Source organism: Bactrocera tryoni, chromosome 2 (genome assembly GCF_016617805.1).
Source record: "Bactrocera tryoni isolate S06 chromosome 2, CSIRO_BtryS06_freeze2, whole genome shotgun sequence".
Taxonomy (NCBI): Eukaryota; Metazoa; Arthropoda; class Insecta; order Diptera; family Tephritidae; genus Bactrocera; species Bactrocera tryoni.
The window spans coordinates 57797827-57812974 of NC_052500.1; positions in this window are offsets into that span (position 1 = coordinate 57797827).

Consider the following 15148-nt stretch of genomic DNA (forward strand, 5'->3'; position numbering starts at 1 on the left):
ACCCATATTTCGTACGTGTCATCAGGGTGTTAAAAAAATATTATATACCGAATTTCATTGAAATATGGTTTTTGGTCCATAAGTGGGCGAGGCCACGCCCGTTTTCAATTTTTAAAAACAGCCTGGGTGCAGCTTTCTTCTGCCATTTCTTCCGTAAAATTTGGTGTTTCTGACGTTTTTTGTTAGTCGGTTAACGCACTTTTAGTGATTTTCAACATAACCTTTGTATGGGAGGTGGGCGTGGTTATTATCCGATTTCTTCCATTTTTGAACTGTATATGGAAATGCCTGAAGAAAACGACTCTGTAGAGTTTGGTTGACATAGCTATAGTAGTTTCCGAGATATGTACAAAAAACTTAGTAGGGGGCGGGGTCACGCCCACTTTTCCAAAAAAATTGCGTCCAAATATGCCCCTCCCTAATGCGATCCTTTGTGCCAAATTTCACTTTAATATCTTTATTTATGGCTTAGTTATGACACTTTATAGGTTTTCGGTTTCCGCCATTTTGTGGGCGTGGCAGTGGGCCGATTTTGCCCATCTTCGAACTTAACCTTCTTATGGAGCCAGGAAATACGTGTACCAAGTTTCATCATGATATCTCGATTTGTACTCAAGTTACAGCTTGCACGGACGGATGGACAGACGGACGGACAGACGGACGGATGGACAGACAGACATCCGGATTTCGACTCTACTCGTCACCCTGATCACTTTGGTATATATAACCCTATATCTGACTCTTTTAGTTTTAGGACTTACAAACAACCGTTATGTGAACAAAACTATAATACTCTCCTTAGCAACATTGTTGCGAGAATATAAAAAAGATAATTCAAAGTGTTAGTACGTTTGAAGTACATAAGCTAAAATAATGAGCACACATAGTATAGAACACCGAAATAGTTATCTATTTATTTATGTTTCCGCTATTATACGTACATTTAATATTTTTCGTAACTGTAAGCTTTTTATTTTATATTCAAACTTAAATTAAATGATGATGAAAATTCTTAATGAAAAATATTGTAGTATAATATTTAATGCTCAGTTAATTCTTATTTTGTCATTTAAGGATGTTGTCTGTTTCTCCGAATTTTATAACCTCCTAAAAATAAAAATATTCTGGTTTTAGAGATATTCTGAATATGAAAGAAACATAAAACTATCTTATGCCAACTTCATATACTGAGTTATCAGAATGGGAGCGAATATTTCTTTTGATAAATAGTTTATAAAAGAAAAAGGTTTCAGAAAATATAGAACCAATATCAATATGTGCAAAAAAAGATAATTAATAAACCGACATTTTGCAACTACTAGAGTCATTATCACACTATTCGTAAAAGTGGACACACATAACATTTTCGTTTAGATTTATGCTATAAATAATTGTTTGCAGATTTCTGAGTTTAGCGAAAATCACATTCATCGTCCAAAAAAGTTTGGTAGCGTTGATAAGTAAGAATCTTTATTGCAAGGTTGAATAGTGAAGACAGTAACAAATGAATTAATTGAAGAAAGCAAAGGTTGGAACTACGTTCTTTTACACTATGTGAAATAATTTAAACCATCTAAATTTTTGCAAAGAGTATTTTTAGTTAATATTGTTGCCTTCTGACCTTCTCCAGATTTTAGAACTTTTAAGAACAGAGTTAATACAAGCTGTAGACAGTTGAGTAACGCCTGGCGTGTGATGACCTTAATTTTTTATCTTTTTATACTCTCGCAACAATGTTGCTAACGAGAGTATTATAGTTTTGTTCACATAACGGTTGTTTGTAAGTCCTAAAACTAAAAGAGTCAGATATAGGGTTATATATACCAAAGTGATCACAAAATGGCGGAAACCGAAAACCTATAAAGTGTCATAACAAAGCCATAAATAAAGATATTAAAGTGAAATTTGGCACAAAGGATCGCATTAGGGAGGGGCATATTTGGACGCAATTGTTTTGGAAAAGTGGGCGTGGCCCCGCCCCCTACTAAGTGTTTTGTACATATCTCGGAAACTACTATAGCTATGTTGTTTCCTTCAGGCATTTCCAAATACAGTTATAAAATGGAAGAATTCGGATAATAACCACGCCCACCTCCCATACAAAGGTTATGTTGAAAATCACTAAAAGTGCGTTAACCGACTAACAAAAAACGTCAGAAACACTTAATTTTACGGAAGAAACGGCAGAAGGAAGCTGCACCCAGGCTTTTTTTAAAAATTGAAAATGGGCGTGGCGCCGCCCACTTATGGACCAAGAACCATATCTCAGGAGCTACTAGACCGATTTCAATGAAATTCGGTATATAATATTATAAAATGTTCGGTGACACCCGAACTTAGCCCTTCCTTACTTGTTATCTTTATGAGTGCGGTTATGAGTTATGCCTATTCGTTTTTTAATAAGACGTCGATAATTAAGAGTACAGTTTTCGATGAGCAGACGAGCGTTTAATCTATTTCGTAGAATAAATATTAGAAATATAAAATACACAGAATGTTGTGGTAATTTGGAAGTTGGTTGACTCGTATAACTAAATTGATTACTTAAAATAGAATTTAATGTTTTTGAAATTAAAATTGTACATACCTTTTACATACTATACTTGTTTATATGTAAATATTCAATTTCCATATCTGGTTCCAACATCAGTTTCAACGTCATGCATATAGGCTTTAAAATATTGCTGGACATAATGTGAAACATTTATCTGTCTATAGGCTTATTTATGGCAAACACTGCGTATAAGTGATTTATCGGGGTACCCAATGCAGTACTGCTGGCCGAATAACCTAGTAAAAATGGTGAGAGAAAGTGTTGCTTTAGTTGTAGTGCACCACACACGTCACATTAAATTTTCATCAAAAGATCGACAAACTGTTTAAATATTTTTGAATATAAATTCCACCCTTATAGGCATTTTATATTGTTTTGTCAACGTATGTACGTGCGTTATATTAATAAATGTTAATTTTGTTGATTCAGCATATCTCAAATTAAATATTGCGTATCATGGCAATGCAAATGTGGTGAGTACTACTACTAATAGTAACTTACTTAATAAATTAAATCCAAATACAAACAAATAAGGAATGTTAAAGTTCGGGTATAACCGTTCTTTTTAAATTTTCGCAAGCTATATTAAAGATTTACGAGACGTTCGTGAACATTTTTATTAGAAGTAGTAAAAATTGTAAGCACTATTTACAATCACAGACAAAAATATACACCTTTATTTTAAAAAAATCGTTCTGAAACTGTACTAAGATTTCAAAGATATTGACCGATAGTCAGTCGGAAGTTCAAAAATATTTGTGTTAGGTATATGAAGGCTCAGGGAAATATAACCGTTTTTGGCACAAGGGCATGCCATGACCGATATGCCAATTTCCATCTGTTAACTACCTTGTAGGATTTTCATCATACACACTATATGAGTGTGGGCATGGTTATTACCCATTGTATTTAGACCAAAAGTGTCTCTCACTATTGTGACCCCCCTGTTATCGCTAGCTCGGTCAGGACTCGAAGATTCACATAACATTTCGTTGCCAAAAAATGACCCAGAATACGTACGTCAAATTGAACTTTGGTCGCGGTGCATATCCTCCCCATTTATCTATCTAAATTACTAAGATTATTTCAAATTAATATAGTATTCTCAACGATACGCTCCAATTACGCATTGAAAGTAAGAGTGCTTTTAAAGTTGTGTAAGTGTGTTTATTTTAAGCTTTCCTTACTTTTAGATTTGGATGAACAGGAATGTATTGTCTGCTTTGCTTTTTCTGCTTACTTAGTGTTGTATTTAATGAAGTGAAAAGTTGTTCATAATTTTTTTAATAATGACGTTATTACCTATTTTTCTCAAAGAAAACCCAAAGAAAAACACACAGACTGAACAGTGCAAAACGAGAAGGCAGGAAACAAAGTGTGTGTAAATGTGAACATTTTTTTTTAATGCAGGATAGTTTCAATGAAAATCTGTTAAAGCTACCATGGAAGCATGCAGCCACAGTGATAAACAGTAACAAAGTTCAATCAAACAAAAGGCAAACCCAAAAGGTATGAAACGATTTAGCGAAACTGTTTGAAAAAGCTAATGATTGTGTAACTGCTTTAAGTAGAAGCCGAGCAGGACATGCAAAATTAAACATAATTTTAATCGAAAAGCAAAAGTTTTTATTGCTCGGGATGAATGGCAGAGTTCCAAACTTTAGGTGGCTGAACATTTAGTGACTCAACTAAATATTATGTGAACTAAGTTGCCGTTGCTAAAAAGATCTAAGCATCTTTCCTGCTCCCCATGTTTCCTTTGTCATTGTTTCTTTATGGTGGCAAGCTGTTAATTAAGGGATTAATTTTTGTGGAGAAGTTTTAAATAAATATAATGCAAATACGAAGGCTAATTGTGAAAGTTATACTGTTTAATAATATTATTGCGGACGATACAATTACAAGGTGGAAAGTGATATAATAAAGCTACTGGATACTCTTGCGAAAAAGTATATAATTATTTTAATTGCCTAACTTAAAAGTAAATGGATACCCACAGATATATCATTTAAATTTTCATTATATTAAAACTCTCTATACACACACAAAATAAACGCAGCCAATCGCCAACACAACTCCAATTCAACACAGCACAACCTGTTAAAGCATAACTAAAACGAAATATAGCAAAAGAATACCAAGTTCAAAAAGAAAATGCAACGCAGTCAAATGCTTGAAAAGGGAAAAGGTAGCGAGCAAATCTTTCACTCCCTTTCCGTCCTCTAAGCGAATCAGCCAGTAAAACTTTTAAACTCTAGGCGCCTGTTCAATTGTCGTTTGGTCTAACAGCTCTAGGTAAAACATCTATATAGCACACCAATTGAAATAACATTGAGGCATGCAAATTTAACAAGCAAATGTTTAGCAGCGCGTTGAAGTATGAGGCATGAAGGTTGCGAGGAAAAATCTCGATATCGCAGCCTGTGCCAACCCCATTAATTTTGCGTTCAGCGGAAACTCGTGTAAAATATGCGTATATTTGTAGATATGTATAAACAAGTTAGTAGCTCTGTAATAACATAGAAATGTATACCGCATTTCCACTCTGGATGAAGAAAATTTAAATAGCAGAGATCTAGCTCTTTAGGAATAAATTATTAACAACAAACAATTAAACAATTAAAGTCATATATAAATGTAAAAATATTTGATTTTTTCTAATTAAGACAGCCCCTATTTCACTGTCTATTCAGCACCCTGTCTCAAGCATTGACGCCGAGGCAAGAAAGTCATTTCGGTCGAGCTCAATCTGTATTTCCGTCTGTCCGACTGTTAGTAAAAAGGTTTCCTAATGAAACTTGGTACAAGAGTGAGGACAAGGTTGAAGAAGTAATCGGACCACAGCTATGCCCACAAACCGCCATTAAACGAAAACAAGCTGACTAGTGCTTAATCTAAAATGATAAGAGAGCAGAAGAAATTTCAAAGGTTAACGAGCAAAAATGTAAGCACGTTATATTTACCTTAGCAAGAGTAGCTGTTTGCCTTTGACACTGAACAACGTACAAATACCAGAAAACCATCACGTTACTTACCTAGGGGTCCATCTGGCCTGTTTTTTTGACATTTTTTTTCATAGAAATTTTTATTCTTTTTTCACATGTCATGAGGTATATCGTGGAGTGTGTAAACAACTTTTTTCGCAATTTTTCGATGACATCTGTCGGAGAAATGGCTGGGTAAATGAGTCTGAAACAAAGAAACCTAATTTATTCTTAGAAAGTACGCGAATGGTTATCGCCCTACTAGAATCATGAAAAAATTTTGGTAAATAAAAAAGTAATTACATTTTTTTTAATTTGCCCCATGTTTTTTTACATAAATTATGTCATAACATTGTCAATAAATTTAAAAAAAATTAAGAATCTTGTAGAGACGATAGCCAGACGTTTTTTGAACAATTAAATAAAAATTAAGAAAATCGGCTGAGTAGTTCGACCGGGAATCATGTCCGCCACTCTAAAAAAGTGTGTTTTGAGAAAAACGCGTTTAAAGTTTGAGGTGTGCACTCCGAGGCGAGCGGTATTATTATTTTTGGACCTTTTCGAAACCTTCCAATGGTAAAGTCGGCTTCTACATTACTTCTAAGGGGATAAAGGAACAGAAAATGCAAAATAAAAAAAATAAAAATGTGAAAAAAGATTACCCTACTGACCCCTTAAGTTTAAGGTGTTTTGCACTGGCTTATTAACCCTCGCTCACCCCTGAGTCTGGTGTATAAAGTCATTATATACATCACAGTTTTAAAGGGTAGTAGTACAATGGGGTAGATTCAATAAATAATAGTAAAGTTTAATAAAAAAAAATATATACGTGGTGGGCCTCCTCTTCTGTAGTAAACAGAATTATAAAAGCTTCCGACTGAAATCAATCGATTCTTTCTTTCTTTAATTCTCCTTTTCTTACTTTCTTCATCTTTTGTTTCAAGTTCAGTTTATTTTTGAGCGCTGCCAGTTGTTTACCAATTTAGTTCTTCTTCTTTGCCTTCTGTGTTCACTCTCTCTTCTAAGGATAGCTTCTTGCTCTGATGATTTGACTTCCTTAGCTGCCACATTTCGTCAAGTGAAGTTATGCTACGGCAATTTAGAAGCAACAGGCGACAAAACTGTCGACCTTTATCGCTACATCTACCATCAGTAAAAAAAACAGCTTAAGCAACAAGTGCAGCTGAAGAGACTTCATTTTACACTATGATAAATAATAAACATTTATCCCATACGTTGTGCGTTTTTAGTTTTGTATTTGAGTTATGAAGCCATGCACCGAAGCTATAATAATATTATATTATAAGAACTTTGAACAATTTCTTCGGAGATTACACCATTACATTAAAAAATAACCCACTCCTAATTTCTTAAAGATGTTTCGCCAATGAAAAAGCTTTCTATACGATCATTTGATCGTTCCATTTGTATGGCAACCATATGCTATAGTGGTACAACCTCGACAGTTCGGACAAATGAGCAACTTCTTGGGGGGATAAGGACGTGTGCAAAATTTCAGATCGATTTCTCAAAGGCTGAAGGATTTGTTCACGTATATACAGATAGACAAACAGGCGGTCATGGCTAAACCTAAATGGACTCTACTTGTAATGTTGATGATTTAAATATTTAATTTTTTTATAGGGTCTCCGACGCTTCCTTCTGGGTGTTAAAACTTCGTGGCAAATTTAATATATCCTGTTCAGGGTATAAAAATTAAACGAAATAATGCTACCATTATTCCAATAGTTGCTGTTGGAGCTCTGGGTATTTGACTTATCGCCCAACCGGATTAACCGGATAAGGCGTTATTCGAATAATAATATATGGTTTGCAGTATAAATCATCGACTATTCGATTAGCAAATTATTTTCGACTATTCAGTCAACCGTTCGTTGTCCACTATTGGAATAGTAAACTTTCATCTGCAACAATTCTTTTCAACGCGAAAAAATGGAATTTGACATATTCAAAACCCAAACCCAAAGGATGCTTGGATTTCAAACAATTCTTATTTATTAAAATACTCGCAATTAACTACTCGAATAATTACAATATAACGAGGCAATGTTACAACTATTCGAATAGTATAAATCGGTTAATATTCACGCGAACGGTTAAAAACCGAATATTCGAGTAATCGGTTTTCCGGTTATTAATTTTAAAAGCCCTAGGTGCTATATCCAAACATTCAAGAGGAGCTTCTTCGAATAAGATACCAAAACCATTAGTCGTATTGTGTTAAATTTAAGTTAATAAACACGGTAATAGCACACGAGCGTCAGGCTTAACGTTTCAAAGAAGTTTTCCGCAAGCCATAATTTTTGAGAAGGTTTCCTACCAACTTTTAAATAAAATTGACAAAATAAAAGCTTATACTGACAAAAAATAAAAAGTACTGGAAAATTATTAGTCAACAGAAAAATATCCATACCAACCTCACTTTTCATAAACTGTAATCCAAATTAAAAGCATCTGTTCAAATGATCACAAAAATACCCTTACAAAATGCATAGCAATAAATATATTTGTGAGCATTCATATCTCGAAACGCACATTACACAAATGAATGTTTCAATGAAATCAGGTAACGCAAGTTTTGAAACATATTCCCAAGCGGTGGGAATGGTGAAAAAGGTCAAACCAAATTGCATGTACTAAAAGTATAAACAATTTAGCCGCGTGACTTATTACAGCGCTCGGAACGCACACCTCAAACTTTAAAAGCGGTTTTCTCAAAACACACTGTTTTAAACTGGCGGACATGATTCCGGTCGAACTACTCAACCGATTTGCTCAATTATACCCTGAACAGGGTATATTAAGTTTCTCACGAAATTTTTAACACCCAGAAGGAGGGATCGGAGACCCTATAAAGTATATATATAAATGATCAGTATGTAGAGCTGAACCGATTTAGCCATGTCCGCCTGTCCGTCTGTCCGCCTGCCAGTCTGTCCGCCTGCCCGTCTGTCCGCCTGCCCGTCTGTCCGCCTGCCCGTCTGTCTGTATATATACGAACTAGTCCCTCAGTTTTTAAGATATCGTTTTAAAAACGTCGTGTTCTCTTCAAGAAGCTGCTCATTTGTCGGAACTGCCGATATCGGACCATTATAACAAATAGCTGCCATACAAACTGAACGATCGGAATCAAGTTCTTGTATGGAAAACTTTTGCATCTTCACAAAAGTTGGCACAGGTTATTTTCTAAGGCAACAATTTAATCTTCGAAGAAATTGTTCAGATCGGATTACTATAGCAGATAGCTTCAATATAAGCTGAACACATAGTTACTAAAAGAAATGCACCTGTGAAGGGTATATTAGCTTCGGTGCAGCCGAAGTTAACGGTTTTTCTTGTTTTTTTCAAATTATCAAATTGTACTCGCAATATTTACCGTACTACTGACATACAATTTTTATCATATGTAAAGAGAATTTAACTTTGTAAATAAAGACGATTTTTTTATTCACCCAGTCGATTTAGGAGTTACCGCACTTACAATTCCCAACATTTTCAAATGCAATTTTTGGATGATCGCGAAAAATTTAAGAATTGGTTGGTTTTGGATCTGATCTACGGTACGGCATGTTGACCGAGTTTGTTTTCATTTTTCATGCAATGTCCCTTTCTCTCTATAACCGACCGTTCACTTTAACGAATTGCCAATTTTGCCAAAATGCACAGAAAAAGTATTTTAAGTAAGCGTAATTAAATAATATAAGTGAATTTATTTTGAGTGAAAAAATACTAAAGTGCATAATAGCATTTGTACAACTTATTGAACGAGGCCAACTAAAATTTTACTTACCAAAGTTAGTCAAACACCCTATGTATGTGCTGAGCTAAAAATTTGAAAATTTCTATTGTAAGAGGGCCAAACTTACAACAAATCATAAATATTAATAATATTTAAAGAATAAATTGATAACAATTCCTGGAAGATTAATATGAAAAGTTTTTCCCCTTAATTCATATTCATTCCCAGGGCTTTGCGTTCATGCACAATTTTAAAATTGAATTTTAAATTAAAATTATTTATGGACGTCACTTACTGACAACTCTTTTCGCAGCAGACATTTTCTTCTCTTTTTGTGAATGCCGTTTACGGATGAGTGCTTACTAGAGAGGATCGATTTACAGGGGATTAAACAAACGTACAAACGGTTTGGAGCCAGCGTTTTATCCAGTAAAGTTATTTGGGATTTTTTCGTTACATTTTAAGATATTCGAATAAAATGTATTGCATAGCGGCAGTTTGATATTATAATAATCATTTATTGGTCAAATCCGAAAACGGTTTAAAACCCGTAATCTCTTAGTAAGTTGTTCAGATTGATCAGTAGAACGTTTTCGGGATACACGATTTTATTATTTTTTTGATAGAAATTTATGCAAATCGTAAAGTATTTGTCAACGCATACGCCATGACATGGCTTTCATTCGTGGCATGGTTGTTGTTACAAGTATTAACTTTGCGCAGTACTATGATGCATTTGATAACATTGACAGCTACCAAAAGACCTTAAAAGCGAAATAGAAACCAATATATTGTATACTGCAAACAACAAAAAAAAGTTAGATAAATTTTGTAGCGGCTCAGATGCGAACAGTTTACGCGCTGACATTTCTAAACTTTTCGCATGTTTAGTCATCTGTGTGTGTGAGCTGTTACGCCATTGTATGCGTTTTTACTTTTTGGTATGTATTTTTGAGTGAGTTCAGCCAAAGAATATGTATTCTTACTATTGCAGCAATACAAATAATAAACAATAATGTCAAATTTAATAGTTCCATAAAAGCTTCCTACTATCGCTAGAAAGAAGTGAGTGTGACTGAGGAATTTTATGCTGAAACAAGTCTGGAAGGGCTAAGTTCGGGTGAAACCGATTAATTTATATGCTTGCAACTTTCACGAATCAAAGTCAGTCACCTTAAGGTACCGGATTTCAACTCGTTTCGTCAATCTGATCATTTATAATTATATGCATAACCCCATATCTAACTCGATTATTTTTAGGTGATACATACAATTGTTAGGTGAACAAAACTATTATACTCTGCAGCAACATGTTGCAAGAGTATAATAATAAGTAGCAGCGAACAACAACGATTGCTATCTCTAATTCACAAACACATTTGCATGTATTGGTATTTTGTGTGAATAATAAATAATTCGGTGCACAACTATTCAGTAAAGCTACGTGAACAGAGTTCAAATTTTATTTTATACTTGCTCTTGTTGTTATTTTTTCGATTTTGTTGCAAAAACTGTTTGTTATTTAGGTTGAGCGGAAGGATTTTGACTTGGTTGACTGGCTGCTAAATTTTGCTTTCCCTCACGACCAATTGAATATATTTCCTTGAATGGTGCTGATTGAATTGTAGAAAAATTAGTTTATGTGGAACATTTAGTAGCTTTGTAGATGTGTCCTTGGCGTTGTTTGATTTTACCTTACCACAATACCACAATTTAAGGGTGGGGTTGTATAGCTTTAGAATTAAAGAAAAATTAACATTTTTTTCACTCTAATCAATTGAAAAACTATTCAAAATAACAGTTCCGAAGTTTTATTGGTTAACTCCGAATATTTCCGAAAAAATAGGTCCCAGAACCATTGCACTTCATTCTGCGGTTTATACACCGGAGAACTTTGAGGCTCGTTTCCTCGAAATAAACTTTTTTCATGCGGCCGTCAAAATTGCGAGTGAATTATTTAACCGATTTGCTTTAGTTAAAGCGTATTTTATAGACGATTTTATACAAGTGCGTGATAGAGCGCTTTTCCGAGAAAAAAGGCAATTTGGCTGCTGTTTAACTATTTTGATGTCGGAAAAAACAGGTAAAAATTACACTTTTTACAAAATCCAGGCTGACATCTCCAATTTTTCAAAGTTTTACAAACCCCTCTACTACGCACTTTATAAAATTTCCAGATTAAAAAAAATGTTACTTTTTTCGTTGCAAATAAGAAGTCTAGCCAGGAAGTTGACGGCCGGAAAAAAATGTCAATCAACGAAATTGTTGATATTTCCGCCATTTATTTATTTTTTTTTCTGCATAAAATAATTTTTGTTTTATAGTTCAATAATACCTCTTTATACGTATGTAAAAAATCGGATGTGATCTGTTTTTTTTTCATTCATAACAAAATTAGAAAAAATTTACCTTTGTTTCACGGTACTATATGTAGGTATCCCATCCCCTAACTGAGATACCGATTTTTCACTCGTACCTCTCTAACCTCGTAATTGCTGAATTTTTGGAAAACTAAAGCAAATAGCTGTCTTACAAGCCGAGCGATCGAAATCAAGGGTTTGTCTGTAAAGCATTTTCAGTAGAGGACATATGTTTAAGAATTGTCTGGTATTGTCTAAGACAGTCACGCAATCTCCAAAGAAATTGTTCTGTTTGGTTTATTATAGAATTTATATAGCTTTCATACAAAGAAACCGTTAAAATAAAAGTCTTCTAAGGAGTTGTTGTATTATTGAAAGGTATTATAGTTTCATTTTAATCGGAGCCAAGGGCTTTTCATGTTACTTTTAAGTAATTTATATGTTAACATTAACAGTAAAGGACAAAGACTCCGGGAGGTTACGGGTAAAGTGAATTGTACTATAATCAAATATCATGACAGTTCTGTCATTTAGCTCGTTAAAATTTTTTTTTTTCAAATAAAAATATTTAGTGTTCTTTTTTACAGGTTTTTTGATATTTGTTAAACAGAGGACTTCTTCATATCCAGTGTTTTTCCGATTCCAAAATTGCATACTAATGCATATTTAAATCTATTGTAACAACAACTTTTCACAATATTTTTTCAACCAACCTTTATCCGTTGTCAGCAACAAAACCCAAACTAAAAAGAATAGGTATCGTTGAAATGCTTAAAACATGAAGTGTTCCTATGTACTTAAATAAATGTACATACAATCACGAAACCAAATACCCACTGAATAGATCTGAAACTAGTGGATATGCAATATTTAATTGTATCCATTATAATGCAAAATATCCTGCGATATCTTCTTCTTAATTGGCGTAGACACCGCTAACGCGATTATAGCCGACTTAACAACAGCGCGCCAGCGTCCTGCGATATAGCTTGTAAAAAAACTATATAATATCTTATTCGAAGTATTGCCTAATTTGAGGTGTTTACGCTGGACGAAAGCTCGCACAGTTTCTAGTATTACCATAATATTCCAAAGGTGCAAATATGATTTCATTCTCGCACGTTTGGGTAAATAGTTTTCACATATAAACAAAAACACGCCAGCTTAATTTCTACCTTATTAATGGTAGCATCATTTTACCGAATTGCGCGTCTGAATATGTAATCGTACACACCTGCACGCACATACTTGTATGTTTATTGAGCGTCTATTCATCAGGATTGCTATGCATTTATTTCCATTAAAACAATTTTTAAAATGTTCAACATTTCAATAGTTTCACTTGGCTTTGTTCGGGAAAATTACGAGAATTTCATTAATTGCAAGCCTGCAGAGTCAACACATAATGTTTATTTAACATAATAACAGCGAAGATTAAATTGCTTTTAATGGGCGTTATTCGCCATGGCTTATCAAGCACGGTTTAACGCCAAAAAGTGTGCAACGCAATCCAATTCAACAGACATGCATTGTAATTGCAAAACTGAACGGAAATATAATTGGCACTACCACCGATTTCGTCAATACCACATCCGCCAATAACATCGTAGGCACCACCAACGTCATCGTCACATTTCTCGTAACAATATGTCAAATTTTAACGAGCAAAAAAATTGGCACAAAGCAAATTCTGCGGGCTGATATTTTGTCTGAATATGTGTGCCCATCCCCACGCAAATGAACGTATCTGTATGTGCGCGAATTTTAGCGATAGTTTTAGTGAGGGCGTATGTTGGTGTGGAGCGCACATTTCATACTTGTGAGTTTTGTTAACACAGTAAAATTGAATTAAATGTCTGAGCCATTGGGCTTTTTATGGTCTTATATTAATATGTGTGTGATGCATAAGTATTTAAATAGACTTAAGCCTTACTCAAAGTAAAACTGACGCTTTTGAACCATTTAAAAATGGCTGACTACAAAAAGAAGCTCGATGTTTGGCTACCATATGAATTGCCTGTGAAAAATTTAATGCACCGAATTAACATCTGCGATTCTTTGCTGAAACGAAGGGAAATGAAACCATTACTGAAGCGAATGGTACAAAGAGACGAAAGGTGAATCAAATACGACAATAATGTGCGAAAAAATTATGGTCCAAGCGTGGTGAAGCTCAACAAATTGTTGTAAAGCCAGTATTGACGCTTCTAATGGTTATGCTGAGTGTTTTGTGGGATTGGAAAGGAATCACGCACTATGAACTGCTCCAGCCTTATCGAACCATTGATTCTACATTTTGCTGTCTAAAACTGATGAGATTGAAGCAAGAAATCGAAAAAACGGCCAGAATTGATCAACAGAAAGGGTTTCGTCTTCCATCAGGACAACGCTAGACCACGCACATCTTTCATGATTCGCTAAAAGCTGCGAGAGCTTGGCCCTGACCTTGCACAATCGGTCTACCATTAATGGAGTAAAGTGTGCTTCAAGAGAAGCGTGTGAAAATTACTTGTTGCAGGTTTTCGCCGAGAAACCAGAAAAGTCTTGCACTGATAGAATAATGTCTCTAGCGGAAAAATGTCAAAAAGTTGTTAACCAAAATGGTACTTATTTGATTCATTATAGTTTATTATAAATATAAAAAAATAAATTGAAGTTTGATTTGAAATATGAAAATACTTTTTCGACTACTCTATATATTACCATCTATCTGAATAATGTCACTCATACGTCCCGTTCAACTATGCTACGTGAAACTATTAAGTAAAACTTTTAATTTCTGAAAGCAAGTAGTAAAATTTCTTTCTACTTACGATCCATATTCCACATATTAGAATTTCATTTTGCGAAATAGTTGCACAGTAATGTAAAAAAATATTCCTTAAATTCAATTCAACTGGAATTAATAAATAATGTAACCGAAAACTTTCTGTTCAGACGAACTTGTTTGTAAGGAGTTGGAATTTAATTAAACCTTCCGTATAAATTTGTTGCTATGCCATACAGATTCTAATGTCAAATGTGGGCTTGATCCTTTGTACCTACCATATGCGCAGACGCATTGACTTTGTTTAAATAGTTTTCGAAACAATTCTAAAGGACCACTTGTGTGTATATATAGTATGTGTTATATTAGAAGCATGCAAATACAAGCTAGTTACGTACATTCTCGCCTTTCAGTTTGTAAACGTATCTACTAGGGTGGTTTTAGTGAATAGAGGTGAATTTTTTTTCTGAAATTTGTGTGTACTCACTTCTAGGAATGAGAAATGTTATTTTAAAGTTTGTTGTGCTAAGTGAACAGTTCGATATTAGAAAGTGCAAGATATTACATACATAGTTTACAATTAAATTCAAATGGGTACTACCTCATCTAATGTTCGTGTTCGATCTAAAACCCTAATTTATTTAATTGGATATTCATCTCATCAAATAATCGGGAGTAAACTGCCATCTAATCATCAAGTGTTAAAGTCATTGTTTTACAACA